At 50.3% G+C, this 23,588-nt stretch overlaps 1 protein-coding gene across 1 annotated transcript in view; it reads left to right on the plus strand.

Annotated features, from left to right (window-relative positions):
* Positions 1-23,588, plus strand: part of ANKRD11 (ankyrin repeat domain containing 11) — a 160,749-nt gene that overhangs the window by 87,517 nt on the left and 49,644 nt on the right. The gene's annotated exons all lie outside the window — the stretch shown is intronic.

A 23,588-nucleotide genomic window follows, 5' to 3' on the forward strand; every position in this document is an offset into this window, starting at 1 on the left:
TCCACTTCTGTTTAACCTAATGCTTGAGGGAATTGAGGAAGATGAGTGCAAGAATGCAGCTGGCTCCAGTTGCTTCCCACGCTGGCACTGCTGGGTCACTCTGCACGAGGGGTCTGGTTGGGATCAAGTGGGATATTGCGTGTCTGTGGAATTCTCCAGCATGCGTGGGACAGCTTTGGGCTGGCAGCGGGCAGGCGAGTTATACCCGGTACTACGCAAAGCTTGGAAGGCCAGGGTTACAAATCATGCTGGGTTTTGTGTTCAAATTTGAGGCGATTCGGTGAGTTTTTGTACTAGATAATGGCTTTGTGTCATGTGATAGTCATCTTTTTGGTTCTGTAGTAGGTACCTTGCAACGACATTTATCATCTCTTGGAAACTCAGCCTTGTTTAACAGTACTTGAACTGTCAGATATTAAAATAATATCTCTTGAACCGCTTGAATGGGATAAGGCTTGGCTTGATATAGGGCTGTGGTCTTAGAAAACCTATAATTCCCCCTCCTCCCCCCACACTGGTATTACTATCAGATTTTTCTTTTCAGCTGTGGCAAAGGGAAGGTTGAGTTGTTAGAACATGATCTATTTTGATTACTAAAAATCTTAGCGCTGCTAATTTAGTCAGCTAGTACGTTACGAATGTAGGTTCTGTGTGTTCAAACTGTTCTTGTTTTTTTTACTTAATAAGTTCTCCAGATAGTTGCCATGGAAATAATCCTGGATTCGGAGAGGATCTGAAGGCCCTGAAGATGCCTGTGCGGTGGGAGCAGCGCGTGGTCTGCACGCTCCAGTCTCGGCTCCTGCTCAAAACCTGTTTTCCCACGGTGATGCTGGCTCTAGGACGAGAACCAGCTTCTTCCTCCCGCGGTTGTCACGATTCCCCCCTTTTGGAGTTTTGGGCAGAATTCTCCCAGTTTGCCTAGTGCAGAAAATGCTTGCTGCTGATTTTCACTGATCGAAGGTTAATTAATTACAGTTTTCTATCTTGCGTTTGCTTGAATCGCATTAAAGTGAAATGGTTTGGCTGTTGCCTGTGGCTTAACCCGTGTGTGGCCTGGGGGTCTGTGTTGAATTCGAGATTTCCCCCACTCAGCTCCCGGAGCTGGGTGCTGACGGCGGTGCTGTGCCGGAGGGTGCCGGCCCCGGTGGTGCCACGGCAGGAGCCGCTGCTGGGCCCATGTTTGTGCTGCAGAAGAATGAACCTGCTTCCTCTGGGGCCGTGTTTTCTTCTTCAACAACTTCCTTTTTGTGCAAATGTTGTGTTTTTCATGAAATTGCCGTGCGTTGTTTTCAGACATGATCATCAGAATTGTTTTGTGCGTCTAAACCAAACCTGGTTACTTTTTGTTGTTTGAAATAAGCCAGGTGGTCCCACATTCAGGTTATTTTCCTGGCTTTGCAAGACTTGAAAAATGCCTTATTATTTAAGCTGGAATTGACTTTTTGAGACCTGAGGCAGATATTTGATGCAGCATACATGGGACATGTGAATCCTGTTGGTCAACGGGATAGGACCAGGCACAGGAGCTGCAAAGCAGCAGCTCATCATCCTGTACCTGACTTTTGCCAGGGTGATTTCCTAGGGAATTGTCTCTTGCAGCGGTGGAGACCCTGAAGCAGCTCATGTTGGAATTGAGTAGCTTTCATGTAGATACTGGGCCAAATGAACAGCGTGTTTAAGAGCGTATTTCAGAGGTCTGAAAAGTGGTGATGGTAGATTTTGTGGGCTAACAGTGGGAGAGCCGTGCTGGGGAGCTGTAGGGACAAAGCCTTGAGAGCTGCTTCTGCCTGATGGGCCAGGACAATGGGACACTGTCCCTTCCTTGCTGCGGTGGTGAAATATGGGTGAATCAGACGGTGGCTGCGCACGTTCAGTTTGTAGCTGAAATAAAAACCTATGAGAGATCATTCCTTTTTTTTTTAAAAAAAATATTATTATTTCTTTTTTTTTTAAATTTTTTTCCTGGACAACTGAAGTGAGTTTTCTCTTTTCCCCTCATATTTACATACATTATTGAATAGCTCTTGCCATGATGCATAGGAAAACATGGAGAACCCCGTCACATCGCTGATGTCCCACCTTTCACCCCGCCGAAGCGCGCCGTGAGCTTGCCTTTAAACGCTCCGTGTTTTGGTCATCGCGGCGACCGGGGGAAGTCTCAAACGCAGATTTTTTTAAACAGCCAAGTCAGCACCTTAACGAGGATGATTGAGACCCCACCAGCTCTCATTAAAGAGCCCACCTTCCTATTCCAGCCTGGGGAGGGACAGACCCAAACCAGCAGCCCTGCATCCTTTCACACCGCTCTGGGTGTATTAAATTAGCGAGCGGAGTGACAGCTGGGCAGGAGGCTGGGAACAATGAAGATAAAGTTAGCTTTCAGCGATGTGACCCTCTCCAGGCTGCGCGCCAGAAGACTATAAATAATTGATGGGAGCAACCACCCCGGCCAGCACGTTAATGTACAGCAGGTTCATCCAGCCAGCGGGGCTGCAGGACCCATTACATCACCCCCGCTCCCAGCCCGGGCTCTCCTATCAGCAATGTAATTTTACTGCTTTTAAATAATAAATTGCGCTGGGAGTTGAAAATACTCCTTCGCCCCATTCAAGCCTACCGGGGTGTGCAACTACACAAATGAATTTTACATACGGTAAAATAAATTTTGTATCAAGCTAAAGAAAATTTCTGGCGGGAGGAGTTGAGCCCCCACGGTCTCGCCCAGTATCGGTGACGGGGGTTTAGGGTATCAAAGGCAGGCGGTTCCAGCTCGTGACTTTTGATCTGCTTCGGTATCTGGAATGATTTTTGAAGCTTGACTTGGGGTCATTGGCCTAAGTTCACGGGTAGTTTGTGGGGGTAAAGTTCTCCGGTGTTGCAAGTCAGAAAAATCCCCTTGGCTGCGGCCGTTTCCGTGAGCGGCAGCGTGCGAGAGCTTTCACTTTCATCGGCTGCAGCTTTCGAGCGGTGAAAAAACCTTGATGTAACCCAAAACCTGATTTCTTTCCCCGAAGTCTTTGGATTAAAGTTCTGTAACCTCTGCTTATCCACATATTTGTGTGGAAAAGCTAAAATGTGCTTTGACTATTTCAGGCTGTAGGGTCGGGAGGGGACACTTTTTTTGATGGACCCTTGAAGCTTCTTATCCCCTTTTGTGTGGGTCTCCAAGGATTTTGAAAGCACAATTTAAAAAAAAAAAAAAATAATCATATAACTGCTACACTAGAGTCTGCAGCCATCAAAAACTGTCCAGAAATTCGGCAGATTGGGGTTGCCCTGCTCCTGTTAAGTTAGTGGTGAGTAAATGGAGAAATCCAACCGGAGAGCTGTTGGTAGGGAAAAAATGAGTGAGATTATGGGAAAGCAGGGAGCAAGGACCTGCGGTATCGCAGGAGATGGCTTAATTTGTTGAAAGAAGATAAGAAACAGATTTTGGCTAAGGGTATGATTCAAGGTACGATTAGAAACACGTTTTGACATTACAGGCACTGGCACCAAGGGCTTGCATCTGGTTGTAAAATTCCTTCTGTGATCCCTCACAAAAAATCCTCTGCTTTGCTCAACGCTGAGTATGAAGTAGAGGTTCGGGACCCTCTCCCAGGAGACATCTGTCCTGTGTGTGCATCTCACAAGTCTCAAAATCTGTGCAGGGTTACTGTGAAAACCGTGGTTTTCACACCTTCCACAGCCAGACTTAAAGAATTATTATTTCCAAATCAGGAAGTGAGCAATGTCGCAGAGCGGCGTAAGAAAGCATAAGCTGCTTAGGGTGGATTAAAATGACTGACCATTTAGCTATGCAATTAGATGGGGAGATGGTGTGATAAATCATGAGTAACTAGCTTACCTGTCCCATGATGTTGTTTATCTCCAGGCACGTGTGCGCCAGTTTCCATAGGGGGGTTGAGCATTTGCTTTTAAAGGCACAGGTCTCTGAAAAGAGGCTGAATGTATGTGCTTTTTGTATGGTTTTTCTGAGGTTTCTTAGCTGTCCTCGAACATCAGGTTTTCCATACAGTTAAGCCGTGGCTCCTTCCAGGCGAGTACAGGTCTGGGTCACGGCTTCTGAGGTTCAGGGCTGCCTGGGCCAGGCAGTGGCCACAGCTCCTGCTGGGAGGCGAGGTGTCCATGTCCCATCCCTCCTGGGCTCCTCTGGTGCGAGGCCATGGGCTGTAAGGCCCATGAAGATGCTGGCACCAGCCTTTTTGTGCCCTTCTTGGGGACAGGCAGTCTCTTGCCTACCTCCCACCAATACCGTAAGAGCGAGCACAGCACCCACAAGCTGCCCTGCAGAGGGACCTGGCAGGAGGCAGGCCAGGCTGTAGTCCAGGAAGGTGTTTTCCATGGGTGCTGGGCTGCATCAGCATCTCAGCGTCGCACGTGCTTCTGATGGGACCTTGTGGTCATCAGGAAAAAGCCTTCAGATGACGAGGTGATGCTTGTTGCCTCCAGCTGCTGAGCATGTGTATCCCTGCAAAGGTCTGAGGTGTTACCAACTTAGATTGGCAAATGTTCTGGGTGTAGGAAGGCTTTTATAGGGCAGTAATGTGTAAAATATTTTAAACTGTCCATTGGTCCTGCCAGACGGTTGGGCTGCAGGGCGATCTCACTACCTGGCAACTCTTCAGTCGGTCGGTCCCTCCAAAGCAGCCATCCCTCCGGAGCATCGCTGCTCTGAGGTCCCACGTCCCGGGAGCAGCGATTCAGCAGTGCCAGGGTTCCTTCCTCCCATCCCGAGGACTCTGCCTTTCCTTCCTCCGGCTCGGCAGCATCTCCGTTACCTCCTGCAGATGTACGGCTTGGCAAAAGCATTCCAAATGCTTTAAGATTTTGGCCAGCTCCAGTTTGGAGAGCTGGCTGGAGAAGGGATGCTTGTATGGGAAACCAGCTCAGTAAGAGATACTGTTCAGCGTGTCTCCTTCATAACAACATGACTCTTTGAATCGGTCATTTTCTGGAGTGATGGTGACAGGTCACTTTGTGGCCAGACAAGAGCCTGGCCCCACAGATGCGCTGGCTGTACCTGCGGGGATGGTGGTTCTCGTGCTGAGCCAGAATTTTAGGGTCCGAATTTGACTTTGAAAGCTCTGAGATACACAAACTCTGATAAGAGCTGCAGAGGGGGACTTCCAAAAAAAATGAGATAGATGGTAAAGATGCCAAACAGACATCCTAGAGATCTGCTGAGGCCTAAGCCTCTGCTCGTGCAAGCAGAAGAAGGGCAGAAAGTAGGAGATGCTGCTGCACCCCCTTGCGTGGGACGTCCCTCGGCCGGGTCCCCGCGCTGGCCGACCCCCTCCTGCACCATCCCCTTCTCCCCCCGCCGTTCCCAGAAACTTCATCCTTCCCCTGCGTCTCACCTTACCCGGCGCCCGGGAAAAGGGGTTCTGCTATTCTTAGCATCTCGGGAGAAGAGCCGTCGCTCCAGCCAGACGCACACAGGAGCCTTTGATGAAGGGAGCCGGGGAGTAACCATGGCAGTCTCGCTGGAACGGGTAACCATGGATTACAGAAATTAAAGGCATAAAGCAAATAGCAGGATTATCTTTGGTGCGGTGGTTTTTCTAGTGAACAGAAGGCACTACCCGACTTCCACATTTAGGTGAGGCACTGTAAATTACCTGTAGTTAAAAAATAATGCTAATTAAATTCAAATGCAATAACGATTAACACTGCTGATCTCAATTCACTGAATTTCCTTGCAACTCTAATTGACAGAGAAAAAAAAACCCAACCCTGTACAGAAGAAAGGAGGGGGAATTTCTTGCTTCTGGCTCCGTGCTGCATCCTTCTTCTGATGCGGCTGTCAAGTTTGCATTTTCCGTTTCCCTAGCCTTATTAATTTTTATTTTTAATGCAGGGCGCTTCACAAATAAGATGAGCTTGATGTGCCGGTCCCTTTGCAGCGTGCCATGGACCGGGCTCCGGGGGGCTGGCTTGAAGCACTCCCCGTGCTGCACCCAAGGGACCTCTGTAGGCAGGGGTGGCACACAGTGGGTGCTGATGCTGAGCCCCCCTCTCCAGCACCCTGAGCCCCCCAGCACCTTCCTGGCCCTGCTGTAGAAGGCACTCTGCGTTTCTCTGCTCGTCCAGAGGCGAGGGCGAAGGAGCCGGGTGGCTTTGTGCTGCAGGAGCAGCGTTCCTCGGGCCCGCTTAGCATGCAAGCGGTGTTCTGCGCACAGCAAATTTTGCTTTCAAGTTCAGCCAGTGCTAAGACTCTGCGTAAATGGGCCCGCTAAAGATATTTTTTGACATTTGAAAATCCTATTAAGCCCATTTCTCCTCTCTCCTCTCTCTCCCTCTCAGCGTGGCAGCTTAACATGGAGGCGCTGCAAAGGTTTCTTTAGCCGGCCGGGTCACATCCTGCACAACAGACCTCAGAAATATGGGTCACAACGAAACAAGGAAAACAAAAAGTATATTGTCCTCATGTCTTACGCTGATGGCTGATTGAGGGACTCCCTAAACGGACAGTTTAAGATCTTAATGAGGTACCAAACATGAGGTAATTCAGAATATGCCCCTTTCACGCTGTCTGCTCGCCAGCAGGGGCTTCCAGAAATGGGTTCCTCCTGCGTGTTCGTGCCTGATGCTGCTTTAACTCTTCTTTACCAAGTGCACGGGCCTGGCAGCACGTCCTCGAGGCAGAGTTTGCCACAGTTCCTGCTCATAGTTCCTGCATGAGTCAGTGATAAAGCCCGTGAGCACATTGTTTATTTTCTTATTTACAAATAAGTCTCCTAAGCTGAGGTTATTAGTCATTGGCTTTAAACACAGGGTTGTAGGTTGGAGCAGGTCTCCTTTAGCCTTACTTCCTGCTGTGTAGGGTTATCTGCGGATTTTTCTCCAGGCTTTTTACAATAAAATTTGAAAGAAGGATTTCTATTAAATCCTTCTTCCTGGGAAATTTCTGAGACTGAGAGTAGGCTGCAGTGGGACAATCACCAGTTGTGCTGGTAGGTGCGTAATTACACAGGTTTTGGGGAGCAGGGATGCAAACAAGTTTGCATACATTGAATTACAGGCGGTGTTTTAATAGTATGTTTTTTAGGTCTTGGCTTTAATCCAGAATTTTTTCGTGCTATTATCCTCTATTTACAGCTTTCAGAAATCAGCTGATGTCACTGCACATATGTTTAGAGCCGTTGCTAAGGTGATTAGCTCCAGAATTCAACGCCTACGCAGTCCTGATGAAAGGCTGAGAAACTGCTCGGCAGCGTCTGTTCAGAGCGGTGCATTGTCAGTTTGAACTATTAAGAACCATAAAACAATATTACCCAATTTTAGGGTAAATACGTTGGCCTTGACTGGTAATCGTACATCAGGTTTTACAGGAACAGAGGCTTTATCTGGCACGTTCAGCTAAGTCTGAGAACGTTTTTCACCGAGAAAGCGTTTAAAATTACCCAGTTCCTAATTTCCATGGGCCTGTGCGGTGTTAGAACGTTTGGGCTTTCCTCTGCCAGCTGGTTTGGGAGGCAGGAGGTGGCAATCCAGGGGCAGGACTTCTGTCTTGTAGCCTGTCCCATCGCTGGGTAAAACTTAAAGAGCAAAACCCTGGGCTGCAGCCCCAGCGCGGTTGCTTTGCAGCCAAGGGGTTGCCCAATCTCCCGTTCAGTGGTCACGTTCAACTGGGAACTGTCCCGAGACCATCACAGTGACTGGGACACACCAGACCGTACGTCTAGCCGCTTCCCGGCTGAGCAGAAATCCCTCCCGAGAGGAGACGGCCGCCCGCCACCTCCATTTCCATGTTTTCCATTTCAGGCGTCCAGCTTGCGTAGTGCGATGTGCTCCAACAGAAAGACCCTCTCTCCAGTGGGAGTCTGCCCTCTCTAATAGAAATTAAAGTCATTTACCTCCCTCTCCCCTTTTAGAGAACGGTATCAAGTTGCCTTTACCGGCAGGGCCGGGATCCTGTTACCTGCCGGGCTCCTGCTTTCAGTGCAGCAGAAGAATAGCTTTTATTCATGGCGGAGAAACCATGAAATACAATAAAGTTGCCCACAGCCTGCACCAAGAACGGGCTACCAGGTTACATTTTAAGAGCGTTATAGGTGAAAACATCTTTTAGGTTTAAGAGGGTGCTTAAAATGTGTATGAAATAATCTTTACAGCCCAAGGTACTTCGGTGTCCTCTAAAAAAAAAAAAAAATAATAATAGTAAATCTACCATTTAAACTATGGAAAATGTGGACAAGTATATGTATTTTTTTCCCCAGTCATCTAGTGCTCAGTAAGTATCTTAGATGACAGCAAACATTCCCTTCCCTGGGAGCTCGCTGTTCTCCCACTGATTATTTTTTTTCTTTCCCTTTTTTTTAAAGGATACTGGCTCAGGCTTGACCTAGTTTGGCTGTCATCGCACCGTGAAGCAGTGCAAACATTCACCTGATATAGCTACCTATATTTTTGTTCTATAGGCTGTGCAAAAATAGCCACGCGCGGCAAACAGCTGTGTGTGAGTCGCGGTGCAGCCTGTGGTTTTGCAAGGACCAGGGCTGAAAAGATGGTTCTTCTCATTCCCTTCCTGGGTCTCTGCTTCGGGGGCTCTCTCCGGGTGCAGGTGGAGGTTGGACTTGGTCAGCAGGAAGGAAGATGTTCATCTACGGAAGTAAAACCTCGTTTACAGCTCCTGTCCCCCACCGGAACGAGGAGGTTTGGCTGATGGAACGGGTGTGCCAGCACTGCTGTGGGGAGCACATCCCTGGGTAGCTAATTTTAGCATAAAATATAAATCATGTTAATGACTGATTGTGGGAGAAACCCTTGGGTCAGGGGTGTGCAAAAGCACTTGGATCATCTGAAACGCGTTTGTCCCTTCGCAGGGTGAACCGGGGTCTGTTGCGGGACTTGATGATCTTAAAGGTCTTTTCCAACCTAAATGATTCTATAAAACACTCCCCTGCGTGGGTCTGGAGCGTGTTTGTGCTGGGGGCACTGTGGGGACCTTCCCTGGAGGGTGTCCCCTGTGGCCTGCCCAAGCTGGTCCATGCACAGCCCAGTCCATGCGCTGCTGAACGTTCCTCCTCCTGCTTGAATGCACCGACTCCTGTAATTTCTGGAGGGGCCTTTTCTTTCAAGAAGTGACTTGTTTTGGATGAATCGGCTGGGGGTGGTTGTGGTCTCTCTGCGTGGATTCCCACGTGCAGGGTCCGTATCGATCCCCTTGGAGGTTTCCAGTGAAGAGGGAGAGCAAACAGTTTGATGCAGCGCATCGTCCTTCCACCGAGCCTGGCTTCCGAGCTGTCTTCGGCCCCCTTCCTTGCTCCTCCTTCTCCCCCAGCTTTCCTGTCCTGGGCTACAAAGATGTTCCCAGGGCTTGGGGAGGGTGAATAGAGGTGGCATAACCCGGCTCCTGCTCCATGGGGCCAAGAGGCCGGGAACAAAACCCAGATTACGGCCTTTCTCTGCAGAGTTGAAGGGGCCGGGAGGACATTGATATGCAGATCCTGTGTGTCGGGGCACCGCGGCGGCATTGTTTTGAAATGTCCACATGTAGGGTTCATGAGGCGATACAGAAAAGAAACTAAGTGAAATATTCTGTGCTGGAGCGTGGTACGGGAAACGCTGCGGTGAGGCTGCAATTTTCTAATACAACTGTATTTCCAGGAGGCCCTTGACTACTAAATTGTACTGCTTATATAAAATATTCACACTTCCCAACCTTCTAATTTTCTGGGGTTCATTTCACGTGGATTTTTTTTTCTTTCCTAGGCTCTCCTTTTGCAAGAATGACATTAAAAATGTGACAGTGATGTTTGGGTGACTTTGTTGTGCTGTTCTGGGGCCAGGCTAATGTGCAGAAAAGCAGCGGGAGGATTGGTCGTATCTATTGCCTTTTAAACAAGATGCTTGTGCTTTGCCCTCTCTCTTGAGCAGCCCAGCACCTTTGGAGCATGCCGGGCTCCTTCTGCCTACCGCCTTCTGCCCACCTCTCAGCTTCTGGCACAGCAAGTGGCTTCCCAAGGGGCTGCCCGTATGGAGCAGCTCGGATGAGTATCTGTTCGTGACCCACCAGCCCCATAACGCTGTAAAATGTAGGGGTGAGCCCTTTACTTCGTTGCGACACAGGAACGGCAGCATGTGCACAGTATAACAGGAAAATGCTTTCTAGACTGAAACTTGGTGTGAGCTGTAAGAGCTGGAGCCCATCTCATAAGTCTCCAGAGGAAAAAATGCTCTAAACCAGAAGGAAAGTTGGCAGGTTTGGTTGGGGCAGCCCGTCTGCTCTTGGCAAACTACTCGCTTGGAGTTGGCTGCTTTGATGTTCTTCTTTCCTCACCCAGTGAGCCCCTGCTAACAATGTTCTTGAGAACTTTGCAACCACACGGCGGCCAGGTTGCTGGGAGGACGGGCAGAGCATCCTGCTCTTTCAGCTGTGTGCCTGCGGACCGGGGCTGTCACCGAAGGCGAGAGCTTGAAGGCTCAGTAAAATTAGAAAATAGGTTTTGGTTTTTTTTAAGAAAAAATAGGTGCATTGAGACGTGTTACTGTAGTGCGAGTGGCTGACCTGCCTGCTGCTCCTCGTACTGTTGCTTGTGCGGGTGTGTGGGAGCGTGTTGTGCTTTGTCCCCGCAATGGTCCTGGGCTCCGGGATCAGCGAAGGGGTAAAAAGAGGATTGAAGCAGCAGAAGTCCGGGAGGTAGGTGGGGAAGAGCCCCAGGTACATGTGGCGTGTGAATTAACCACTGACTCCTCTGGGAAAGGGAGATGGCAGCTGGGTGGTAGGTTGCAGACATGGAGCTGAGTAGGTGTTGAAACCCAGGAGGTGAGTTTTGTGGGCTGGCTTTGGGAGCGAGGGGCCTGGGCAGGAGAAGGACCGTCCTGTCCCTTTGATTTGGTTCAGCTGCTGCAGAGCGCAGGACCCCGGCGAGGGCCACCGACTGCGGCAAAGCCAAGAGAGCCACTTCCAGGGTTGGCTCCTCTGGCTGGCAGGGTTCAGGGCCACTGCATGGACACTCCTGGAGGCTGTTGATCTGCTGTGGCCATAGAAAAACTAAAGAAGCAACAAATAGCTGAGGTTTTATCTTAGTACATAAGAGTTTTAGGAATTGTACCTTAAATAAATGAACCAGCAAACCAACTCATAACTCCAAAATGGCATTGCATGTTCTGCTGTAGTAGAGAAATCTGTGGTTTCTCCCCTGCTTTGGAGGAGCACAAGCATTGCTTGATCAGAAAGGTCTGCGTTTATCAGAGCTGCTGTGCCAACCACGTTCCCAACATCTGCAGAAAGAGGGAAAAGTTGCACTTGTTTTGCTGTTTCTAGAAAAGTCTTCTGTCTTCTCTCTTTGAAGAGTGGTGGGCTCTCGTCTGCCTTTAACCTGCTCCCGTGTTGGGGCATTTAATAGCTCCCACAGTTCCTGGCCTGCTGGTGTGGTGGAAGTGGGGATTTGCACGTGCGTGGGGTGCGCAGCCGTGCACGCCCTCCTGAAGATCTGAGCTTTTATTCTGGGAATCCAAATATAGTTCCATGGGATCAAGTGCTCTCATGAAGAAATCAAGTAATCCATACTTGGGACAAGTCCAGGGCTTATAATTCTTAATAGCCTTGCTCCCGAGCTCTGCAGCATGTGCTGCGCTGAATACGTTCTGGGAGTCAAGGTCTTTCCTTCTGATGGTTTAATTTGGACAATGAGCATCACTTAATAGTAGCATTTTATTACATTCGTTTCACTCTTACTTTTCAAAGAATTCTTCTGATGCATTCAGGCTCCTGCCCTTTGGATGCTAATGGACTTCTGCTGAGATTTTGTTTTTGTTATTACGTAGCGCCAGGGCTCCCATTTGCAGGGGCCTGGTATGAAGAATGCCCTGCCCTGAGACAATGCCGCCATTCACCGGCCCTGATACAATGGGGGTGGAACAGTTATAATGTAAATTAGTATGCAGAGCCCCATCCTAATCAATGCGGTTTGCTGGGTGTCTGTGCGCCGCTGCGTGTACCGCTCCCGCAAAGTGCTGAGCTGTTCCTCCTGCACAGCCAGGCCGTCCTGCACGTTTCAGGGCTAAAATAAACCTGCTCCTCAATCAGTTTTTAGAAAGCAAGAAAAAACCTCCCGGTTCACATCTTAGCCAAGAGTGGAGCATCTGCAAAAACCATGGTAGATGGAGGGGAGCTCTAGGTGATGTCCACAGCTATTTGTGCCTGTCCTTTTTGAAGTGAAAACCACTACAAATAATGGTTGGTCCTTGCTTCCTCCATCCGTGTGGAGCAGAGGGACCACACGGTGCCAGCTGATGGAGGGAGCAAAAGGGGCTCCCCTGAGAGAAGCCCCTCTCACCACCCTGGTCTGGGGGCTTTATATGGGTTATTGCTCATCTTCCCAAGAGCTACAGGTAAACATTAACCTGCAGCAGATTATTTTTGCCACCTTTCATATATTCTTTTAGTCGATGCACGTTGTCCACTGTTACTGACCATCACAAACACCTTAGCAACTACACAACAGATGTTTTGTTTGGTGGCGTGATAACGGTGCTGTTTTGTCCTCGCCTGAAGTTAAGAATGGTTTTTAAATGCTCTTCTGGCAATATAAAATGTGAGAAAATAAGGAGTTCTTTGGGCTGACCTGCACAAATCCAGCAGGCTGAAACTTTTAACTTTCCTGTTCTATAATCAGCAAGGGAATTGAGCCCGAGCAGGGGAAAGCCTGGCAGAGGATCTGCAGCTGTTTGGTGGCCATGGTTGAGGAGAGGGAACCATCCCAAGATCTAGACCGAGGCAGCTCAGGGAGAAGCAGAAAGGTCAGGATCCTTCAATGTCCGCATCCAAATGTGTGCTCCTTGACATTTTCTGAGCGTCCTGGTGCTCTCATTGCCCAAGACCAGCTCACAAACCTGCCTGGGAAGCAAATGGTTGCTGTTCCACGATAACCAGGCCTTGAGAGAGCTTTTTGGCTGGTGTTTCTGCATTGCTGTCGCAGGACAACATCGCACGTTTGAGGAATTTGCAGAAGCTTCTACCAGAGGAGGTGTAAGTCGAGGCTGTGCATGAAGTAAGCATAAAATCCCAGAATTTATAGCAACCTTTGCAAAGTGTCATCATCGAGAGCCTGGAACAAAGCTCTGATGCGCTGGGAAATATCTGTATCTTTTATGAAAGCAGTGTATGGTTCTCCATTTGCTCCTTTGATAACACCTTTTGATCTAATGCCAAAGTAAATTAATCCATCACAAAATGGGGAACAGAGACTCAGATAAATCCTTGCAGAAACAGGGAAAAATGGCTAATGGGGAAGTGTCTCCTGTGTGGCTCTAGCCACGTTTTCTTCGTCCAAAGGTTAAGCCTGTGATCCAGAGGAGACCAGATTCATTTAATTTACTGTCATACATCCTAGTAGAGGGCACAACGTAGCCACGTTTTGCTGTCACTCCAATACCAAAATATCCCTGCTCCAGTGGGAGGTGTCCCCATCCCTGGCAGGGGGGGTTGGAACAAGATGATCTTTAAGGTCCCTTCCAACCTGAACCATTCTATGATTCCATGATCCCATATATCCCAGGATCACGGGGTGTGCTGGGTGCGTGGCACAAGGGGTCCTGCAGGGGCTCGGAGCGGTGGGGAAGCTCTGCCCCTCTCACCGGGGTCAGTTCCCACATGGCCCTGGCACTGGTGTGACACTCGTACCCCAGGCTGTGTCCATGTGCTGACTCCGGCAGGGCAGGCACGTGTGGGCCACGTGCGGCAGCTCTGGTCCCGCGGGATGGATTAGCCGATGCCGGGTGCTATGTGGAAACAGCTCTCCCGTGTCCGTGTCAGAACCGGCTCCGGGGCAGCGCCGTGCCCCGGGAAACAGCCCCGAGCCGCCCGGCCTCGGTGCCGCGGATTAGCTCAGCCTTGGATAATCTGGCCGCGGAGAGCTGGGAGCTGGTGGCATTAGGCAACCTCTGGGCCCAGAAAAGCACGGAGATTGCGGGAATGACCCGGTGGGGCCCAGAGCATCTGCTGGAGAGGGACGGGGGGTGAAGCGAGGGGGGCCGGAGGCGGTGAGATGTACCATTGCTTTCAAAAAAAATACCGAGATCAGGAAACGCACGGTTTGTCCTTACATCCGCTGGTTGGTACGTAAAGTAAACAATTATGCTTTGTGTTGCAAAAGCCTTTTTTAATCTCTCTCAATCTCAGTCATGAGGCTCTAAGGTGAAAGGGTTTATAGAGACCGAAATGCATCCGGCCTGTCCCCTTGGGCACCAGGAGGCGGCCACCGAGCGATGCAGTCCTGGAATAGCTGGACCGTGTGATCCGACGTGCCGGGAGGTGCAGGAGGCTGCTCTGCTGCCTGGGATGGCCTCAGGAAAGGTCTGGAATATAACAGGCCCCATGTCTGGGACAGGAGGCTCCAGAGGTCCATCTCTGGTGGCCCCTGGTACAGTGCAGCAGCCAGCGGTGGAGTACCACTGGGCAGGTTTGTTAGCAAGTGGCATTTTAGCCAGTTGTAGCTGATATCTGGCTTTAAGGAGTCTTGTTGCTCGTGCTGTTTTCTGTGAAGGCTTGTTTGACCTCTGGCAAGGTACAAATTAGCCGGGCAGTGTGGGCTGGAGACCTTTCCCTCGAGTCCCACCACGCTGAGCTACCTTTCTGAGCCACAGCTCTTGTGAGCATCAGGACCTTGCTGGTGTCCATGGGCTAAGCCTGGGAGTATGAGAGGGTCTCGGAGCTGTGTCAAGGTGGTGCTGGCGTATGCCATCACCATCCTGCCTCTCCAGCCGCTGAGAAACACAAGTCCAGGAGATGACACAGTTCAGAGGAACTCCACTGCAGAGGGATTTTCAACCTAGGCAGGCTCTGTGTTTGGCCCCGAAAATGATTGCACTTGTTGGAATGAGATGGCAAGTGGTAGGGGAATCAAAGGTGACTTCAGCCAGTGGTTCTGACAAAAGCAATGCTTGCAAGCGGAGCTGTGAGTGCCTGCTGTGGCATGGGGCTGAGTCGATCAGAGGCAGACGGTGGTAATGGCAATTTCGGTCACCCAAGTGCCCATTGATCCGGCCTTAATTCAGGACACGGTTTCGGGAACTGCTGTTGGACATCAGCAGCGGCTTTCTTGTTCTGGCTGCGACACAGGTGGCCCCCCCTCACTGCTGCCTGCTGCGCCGTGGTGTGCAGGCACCTCAGAGGGAAACTGGGCTGGTGGCAGAACTGGACGTAAAACATTGCAAAAATGTTTTAAAGCCGGATAAATTCCTTGATCTCCTTGGTAGTGAGCAGTTACATTGGAATGGCTGACGGAAAGTGGGAAGAAGCCATAGAGGTGTTTCCCGAAAACCATAGTTAATGATCGTTTCACTGGGAAGCAGATAATTGTTAAGAAAATAGGATAGGAAGTCATTAGAAAGCCTGAAAAGCATATTGAAGACTTGCTGCGTTGCTGTAGGAATTGAATATCACAGTGAGGTCCCCAGGCAGGGGACTCTGGTAGAAGCACAGAACAGGGGACACGAGGCTGGAGGAGGCTTGTGCAGTTTAAAGGGGATGAATGAGAGATGCCTTGGGTCGTGTCGTGTCCTCATCTCAAATGCATAAGTAAATAACGTGGGTCCGACCTTTACAAGGTGCCACGACAGTTTGCAACCTGTGCTCTTGTGTAATGGCCCACTCACCATGATCAGCAAACTTAACTCTGCAGTAAGATTATTCTTTTAAAGTTTTTAAGACTTGTTAATGGACATAGATTTACAGGGTAGCCATCAGAGGTGAGTAGAGACACCATGACACTTCTTTTTTTTGCCTTTTGTTATATGGGAGAATTTAGCACTGAAATAAAATGTAAGCCTATGGAACTCAGAGCCGGAAAATTTCATAGTGAAGAGTTTTAGGGTTTTCTAAAATGAGTAAGTAATACCATTTTTTATAAAACTCTGCCAGGTATAATTTCTACATTCAAGCTGTCCCTCCGAACCTGAGCCTGCCCTGACCGCTTGGGAAGGAACTGCGTTTCAGAGCATGTTGTGGGGTAATTGCCCGTAGAGTTTTCCTCGCCATTCGTCTCTTGGACCTCATGAAAGTGTTTTCCTTGCTGTTGTTGCACAGAAGGTGGGTTTGGTGGGGAACACCAGTCAGTGAAGCCCTGCCGTGTCCTGTGGGAGCTGCTGGGAATGGGCAGGGCTGGAGATGTTTCCCAACTCCGGTGTTTCTGTCCCTGTTGGCTCGGAGCACGCCTGCCCCAGCAGATTACCTGCTGCGGAGCAGCAGTTCGGAGCGATGGGGTAGAGATAGACTTTACCTGTACAGTACTGAGGTGTTCGTGTTTTCCCTTGAATTTTAAATAAATCGCTCCGTGTGCCGGCTTGGTTGTGACTCACACCCTTGGGCTGATGGTAGCAGCATGTTTAACTTGCACTAAAATGAGGACAAAGCTCAGCTTAAGACTTGAGTCACGTGCTAAAGGTGCAAAAGAATAAGGATGGGAGAGAAAAACCAGCCAGGTGAAGTGCCCCGACCCTACAACTCCCGTCCATCCAGCCCGGCTGTGACAAGTGGGCTGGGAGGTCGGAGAGCCTGTTTCCAGCTCTGGACCTGCCACGTTCCCTGCAAACCCACACACGCCTATGGACAATATATTATGCTCCATCAGAACTGGAAAAAGGTGCTTTGTAACATTAGAAATTCAGAAAATTGCCACCTTCATGCCACAAGGGTCTTGCCTCTGCGCTCTATGAAGTGTTTATTGTGCCTTTGAAATGGAAGGGAGTGGAAATGGTATTGCGGATGATCTTTGATTCCACATTGACTTAGACTATGGAAAACTGTACTGCTGATATTTTAATTTAAAAAAAAAAAAAAGCAATCTGCATTAAACGTGCTGGTTAAAGCTATTCTTGTAAAACCATGTGGCCACTTACGTCTCCAGTGGGACGGGGACGTGCAGAGCAGTAATGGGAAATCTGTTCTGGGAGGTCTGAGGGAAGGGGGGGGGAGGAGAAAATAAAACACAAACCCAGAGAGCTAGTGCCAAAGGAATGGGTGACTTGACTTCAAATCCTTGCACTATTACTTAGTGAAAATAGGTTGTGAAAGCGTATGGGTTGTACAGAAACAGCTTGGAAATAGAGAGGGACATGAAACTACCCTTGGGTTCGGTCAGTGGAGACCTCGACCTGTATAGAGGGGCAGTGAGATGTGGTGATGTGACACAAATGTATAGGTCCCATGTTGAGCTGCTTCTTCTCCTTGCTCATTAGTGGTCTCTGGTGGGGCAGGAGGAGAAGGAAGGCTGGGGAAGCCCTTGAAGGTCACTGCGCTCCCGAGCTCTTCAGGGTAATCTGACTTGCAGAGCAGCACGCCAAGCCCGTTAGCCATTAGAAGAACATGAAAGAATTTCTGTGTGGATCTATTTATATTGACATTCTCAAAAACATGGTGAGTAAAAAGCTTTTGGAACCGCTGGGGAGTTCATTTCAAGTTTGGTAGATACGGAGCCTGCACTTTCCTTCCAAAAATAATAGGAAGGAAGGGACGACTGGAGCGTATGGACTGAGGAGCTTTGGTGAACTGCCCCTGGGGCAGCACCCAGCGGAGAGGGAGGCCGTGCCGGGGCACGGGGACGGGGCAGAAGAGCCCGGCGTGGGTCTGTGCTGCTGGGTCGGGCTGCTCCATCCCGAGGCTGTGTCTGCAGGGAGCTGAGCGCTCCCCGAGAGCAGGTTTGTACAGGAGCTGCCTCCAAACGGGGCTCTGACTAATTCAGCTCGAGCAGCGGTGCGTGCGTGCAGGCACCTCGTGCTGGTGCCAGGCAGGGCTTTAAAAGGCGGCTGCGTTAGCTACCGGGAAAAACATCTCGGCTTATTACTGTGAGGTCCCTTATAAAACAACACTCACACAACAGTCTTTTTAAAGTGAAAATTGAGCTGCTGCAGCAACCAGTGCATCCTGAAATCCCTGACAACTGCCTTGTAAAGTAATCTTAAAGCCTATCTGTCTTGACAGTGTCTCTTAATGGCTTACTAATAATGCTTTAAGATTTGCTGGAGCTTTGCCACAGCCCTGCTGTAGGTTTGTAGTGGTCTACTATGCTCTCCTCCAAGCTGAGATCCTCTCAGTTTTCCATGATGAAGCCAAATTCTCCCAAACCAGGCACCTTAGAAGGTGTTTTCCAAGTGCCCTGTTCCGTGGAGGCAGACGGAGCAGGCTGGGAGGGATCTCTGGCTCCTGGCAGAGGATGGTTGGACTCGATGATCTCAAAGGTCCCTTCCAACCATGAAGATTCTGTGATTCTGTGTGATATACAGGACGACCTTCTGTTGTGGCAGAGCCATGGGTTCATTATCATCTATAGCCATTTTGTCATGGGTGAGAGAGGAGCTACTAGGATATCTAAAAATTAAGGTAATTGCACAAATTCCACAAGGAAAAATTCCAGCTCCGTAAACACATGTCTTGCTGCGGTGTGGGTTTTGTGCCTGTCACTATGGGGAAGGGGTCGTGTAATCCAGACATACTGGGAAGCGCTGGGTTAAATTATTGTGTGCTATGGGGTATTAAATCTCAGCTTTTGCTCTCCTGCGTGTGGGTGGGAGGGGGATTACTGGTACAGACCAGCATCGCTGCTAAGCTGAAGGATGTTTTTAATCTAAAGTAAAATAGCAACCAGAACTCTCAGTGCATACCTGGGCCTTAGTCATCGCCAAAGAAGGTTTCGTGTACGATCCTGACAGCTCTGCCGAAGGGGTGGGTGCCTCCGGAGCGTTTGCGGGGCGGGGGGGGGAAGAGAGACGTCAAAGCAAAAGCGAATGGAAGTGAAGGGCTTTGCTGGTGAATGGTCAGTTTTACTTGGTAAACATTTGGGAGGCCGTGTAGGTTCAGCCAAGCAAAGGAAGAATCCTTGGGCTAAACAGGGAACAACATGCGGCATAAGGCTGGGTTTTCTATTTAAAAAGTACTGACGTGCTGTACGCTCTAGCGAACGGGCAAGTGCCAAGCTCTCCTCTCCGGCCAGCCTTTCCTCCCACTCCCTCCGGGGTTAACTTATGCCGTGTTAATAATTACTAGAATGTACTTTCAGGCAGGTTATTTGTTTTCCCTCCTCATGATGTGCAAGAGCAGATAATGAAATTAATTTGCACACTTTGTGAGTTTGCAAAGCCGGCTTCAGCCCCGTTGCCACGATACTGTGCGGGTGCCGGCGGGTGCCCGGGCTGGTGTTTGCACAGCCGGACCAGCGGGCTCCTATCGTGGGTAAACAGAGCTCGGAGGGGAGATGGGATGTACCCAGCCATGAGAAATGCTCTCTCCGAAGCCAGCCCGGAGCGTGCGGGCTGTAAAACCCCTTTCCGATGCCGAGTGTTTAACTCCGCTGATGCCAATCAGTTAAGCCGGTAAACGGCCGAACGAAGCCCTGAAATTCCGGCGTTGCTCCTGCAGATTGTGGAGCTCGGAGTTACTGCCTCTTGGGCAGCTGAGGAGGCCACTGGTGAACTCAGATTTCACGTTATACCCTTGTTTTTAAGTAATGAGTCCCGTATCCTCCAGCTCGAGGTTTGTGGCACGCAGACCACAGTGTTTTCTGGGAGTACTGGGCAGGCAGTGGTCCTCAGAGAAAGGCTGTTTTTGGGTAGGAGCTTGCTGGTAAGGCTGCGTGGTCCGTGGGAAGCTCTGGGGAGGCGGCAGGGCTTCACCGTGCGGAGGGTGGGAACTGCAGCTCTTGGTGTTTTCCGTCTCCCTTGCCGTTGTGCTTGGCTGGGGGGTAAAAGCAGTTTGCGGACATGGACGTGGTCGAGCCGTTTTCTGCGCCCTAATTCACTGCACAGGTACGTAGGGTGAAGGACCGAGCCCAGAGCACGAAGCACCGAGACTGTCCAAGCCCCAACACTCCTGTCCTGCTCTTGAGTCCCCTCGGCGCCCAGCTCTCCGCTGGCTCCCATCTGGCATCTGCCTCCCGGAGCAGTGGGCACGGGCTTGGCCTGGCTGCCTGCCGAGCTGGCTACCACCCCACAGCCTGGGGCTTGTGAGAAGGTTCAGTCCTTGGATCACGGAGACAGAAGCTGGTTGTGCTCACCTCTCGAGGCTGCGGCTCGCAGGTGGTGTGGTGCTTGGTGAGGTGTTACCGGGAGGACCTAAACCATCTCCTTTGCCTGCTGTGATCCTGCTGAGAGCACATGTGCTGTCTGCCAGGTGCCAGCCACGTCAGGCTGGCGCAGACCTGGGGGACCAGGTATAAATAGTACCACTCCGGTTGTACCATTCCTACCTGTATCCTAATGATTTATGCTCCAAGCCTTGGCTCCACGGGTCCCTTCATGTGTTATTTCGATCTATTTGCAGACTGGCTTTGGGCTGCTCTTGGGGAAGAGCCTACCTTTCACTCGTGGCTTTTCTTTTTCTCCCCCGGGGTCAATAAGCCTGACTTTGATCCTTCCCTTCTCCAGATTTTCTACCGAGCGCCGTGTTGTCACGTTGGGCTGCTCAGCCCGGGGGAGGCAGGCGAATCCAGCACGCAGCTGGGAGACAGACCTTTCTTTTTTAAGGAAGACAAGGAGGCGGCAGAGAATCTGGTTTTCTTCCCCCAACTTGCCACACATATGTTTTGTCTGAACGTCGCCTTTTCGAAGATGCCGGGGCTCCTGGGCGAGCCGTGGTGGGGACGTGCTGCGGTGACGGGGACATCTGTGGAGCCTCACGCTTCCCAAGGCAGCACGTGTCTGGTCGGCTGCCGAAAGGCAGCCCCAGGTACTCTTCACTTGGATCGTTTTTCGGCCAGTGTTTAAGCAATCACTTTATAACAAATTGTCTTACAAGAGGCCTCGTGTACTTGTTACTTAATTAGGCCCAAAGTCAGGAGGGGCTCTCAATTTTTTTTGAAGGGTGGGGACCCATGTCCTTATGGAAACGATCTGTTAAAGCAGGCCCGTTTTTACAGCTCTCCATCACTCCCGCTCTGATGAGACGTTCAACAATAGCTTTGTAGAGAAAATTGAATTTCTCCTATCCAAGAATATACTCGTTTTGGTAAATGCATTCCTATGTCTCTATATACAATAGATCACCTTCAAAAGCGCTGTAATTTGGGAGATGGAGATGGAGGAAGAAGAGAGGGGGGTTGCAGACTCGTGGAGAATTAACCTTGATTTGGTTCTTGGCAAGCCAGCAGCAGGGCTGTGTTGTGCCCAAACCTTTCCTGCCGTCCCCTGGAAGAGGATGGCCGCTTTACGCTTTACTCTTACGTATTTACGGCCGGGGTCCTTGGCAGTGTGCTGAGCCAGGCGTGAGCCTCCTGGCATCGGCACGGCCGTGGGCAGGGACCCTGCCGGCACCCACGGCACCGCTTACTGGACCAGGAATGGGAAAACTGGACGGGGAATTTGGCTTCTGAAACAAGACAGGCAGAAGTGACGAAGGTAACGTCGGTGCTTCTCCCCGTACGCCTGGCAGCCTGCGGCAGAGGGCATGCGGTTTGCTTGGAGAAACTCACGCTTCGTTTTATTCTGCGTCGGCTGCGGCACGCAGAGCCCCACAGAAGCCACAGCAAGCTTTTTTCCTGTCGTACAGCTTGTTAAATAGCAGCGTGGTGGTGGGCTGTCGTCAGCAGACACACAGCTACAGACGGAGCTCTGCTTCCAGCTTGGGCTGAAATAATCTGGGAAATCCACCGTTCTTATCAGCGTGTCGGGACCGGGGGAGCCACGGCGTCTTTTTCAGTAGTAGGAAAAGTGTGGTGACAGTTTTGCTGGGAGGGGGAAGCGGCGGTGGCTGGGAGGAAGCATTTGCAGTTCCAGACCGTGCGTGGAGCCGGCTCGGAGAGCATCACTGTGTGTGTGGCTGCCCTGCAGCCCAGAAATCTGCACACCAGACCTTCCTCTCCCCCTTCCTCCCTGCCCGTGCCGCCACACAGCCCTCTGAAACCCGCAGAAGCCTTTCCCGCTCCGTAGCCCGGTCGTTGCCCAGCGTTGGCTTCGTGCCGTGCGTGGTCCATGATGCATGGTGTGTTTGCGAGAAAGGCTTCCCTGTCTGAGTTCTGCCCTGGCAGAAAACTGAAACTTTACATGGCCTTGACTTCCCCCCCCTCCACCCCAAGTTCCTTTCGTGCTTACAGACTTCCCAGTTCGGTGTGAGCTATGAATCAATCTTTTCCATATTTTGAGGGAGAACGTCACATGAGTTTGGTGTTTTGCTGGGAGTACAATGGGTTTGCAGCTTTGATGCTTTGTCCCTCACTGGGTTCTTGGTGGTTGTGGTGGATTTGGCTGCTGCACCTCGTGGTGGATGGTGATGCCTGCAAGTGCTGAAGGTGGGAGGTCTGTCTGCTTACAGCCCTGGGTTCGTTATTGGAGAAGGAAGCTCCTTCAGAGCAGAAGCTAATTTAGGTGTCTTGGGTATTCTCAGGATGTGGATCTGCTGCTGTGGTGTTTTGGGGTTTAGGAGGCTGGTTTTCTGAAGTGTCAGAAGTCCCATGAGTGAAGCCTGTGTGGTGTCCTGGCACTGTCTGTGGGAAAGGGCCTCCCAGTCACCTACTCCACCTCTCTGCTCCAAGGCAGGTTCTTGCCAACATTAGGTCAGGGGGTATTATCCTTCCTGTGTGTTTCCAGTATTGTGGGGTGAATAAAACTTTGAGCGATGTATTAATAGAAGGTTTGGAGGCTGATGTGGCATTTCTAATGTGAGCCCTGCGTAACTAAAGTCTTCTGGTTAGTTTGGAAAATCAGAGCATCCAAGCTTTCTCTGTCTTCCCTTCTCTGCTGGAATAATCCTTAATGATTCGGGGGTTTTCTGCTTTTGTGGATTTTTTTAACGTCCATCTCTATTCGGTACTTGCCCTGTCATTTAAAAGTTGCCAGTAGTATCAAACAAATACCAGTTTTGATGCAAAGTGTTTTGTGTATAGGTAGAACATCGGTCTCAAACCCACTGTCCTCAGGAGAAAGAGAAGAGAGCCAAAACTCTGGGTTTGCAGACCCCAAATTGAGAGTAAATCGGTGAAGTTCTGTGTTTGCTTTTTCACCAAAGCTTGATGCCTTCAGGGCACCTGCCTGGAAAGTTGTGTGAGATTTGTTCTGTCGCCTAGTACTTGCTCCTAAATTCACCAAAATATTCCTGAGGTTCCCACACTTGGGGGAAGCTTTGCGTGTTTGCAGTGGGCACAAGGACTCTGAGACGGGGAGGGGGAGACCGGGAAGAATTGTGCAAGAAGAGGGAGGAAGAGAAATGTTTTGCTGAGATTACCATGGTCTTTCATGCTCACAGCTGGGAGAAGATGTTACTTGGCTGTTGCGACATCGCGGGCTGAACACGAGTTTAAACGTGGACATCCTGAAGCATTCGTTCAAATCCGCCGAGGCTCAAGAAGGGTTTTCATGAGGGTGTTGCTGGTATCCACGCAGCCCATGGTGCTCGAGGCTGGTCCTGGCGGACCCCGAGCTGAAGGTCTCCTGGGCTTGAAGGATCCTGCTACAGTGGCTGTGGCACCTTTCGCAAAATATTTTTGGTTTCTTTATTTGTTGTGTAATTGACGTGCTTGGTCATCGTCTCCTCTCGGGTTTAAGGGCTTAAGTCATGTAGTTTTTTTGTAGTAAAAGCCGTTTTTTGTCTGAAGCACTGGAGCAAAAGTCTCATTTAGGGTTTTACTGCAGCTTGTATGTACGTTAGGTACGTG

The sequence above is a fragment of the Numenius arquata genome, chromosome 13, assembly GCF_964106895.1.
Source record: "Numenius arquata chromosome 13, bNumArq3.hap1.1, whole genome shotgun sequence".
NCBI classification, from domain to species: Eukaryota; Metazoa; Chordata; class Aves; order Charadriiformes; family Scolopacidae; genus Numenius; species Numenius arquata.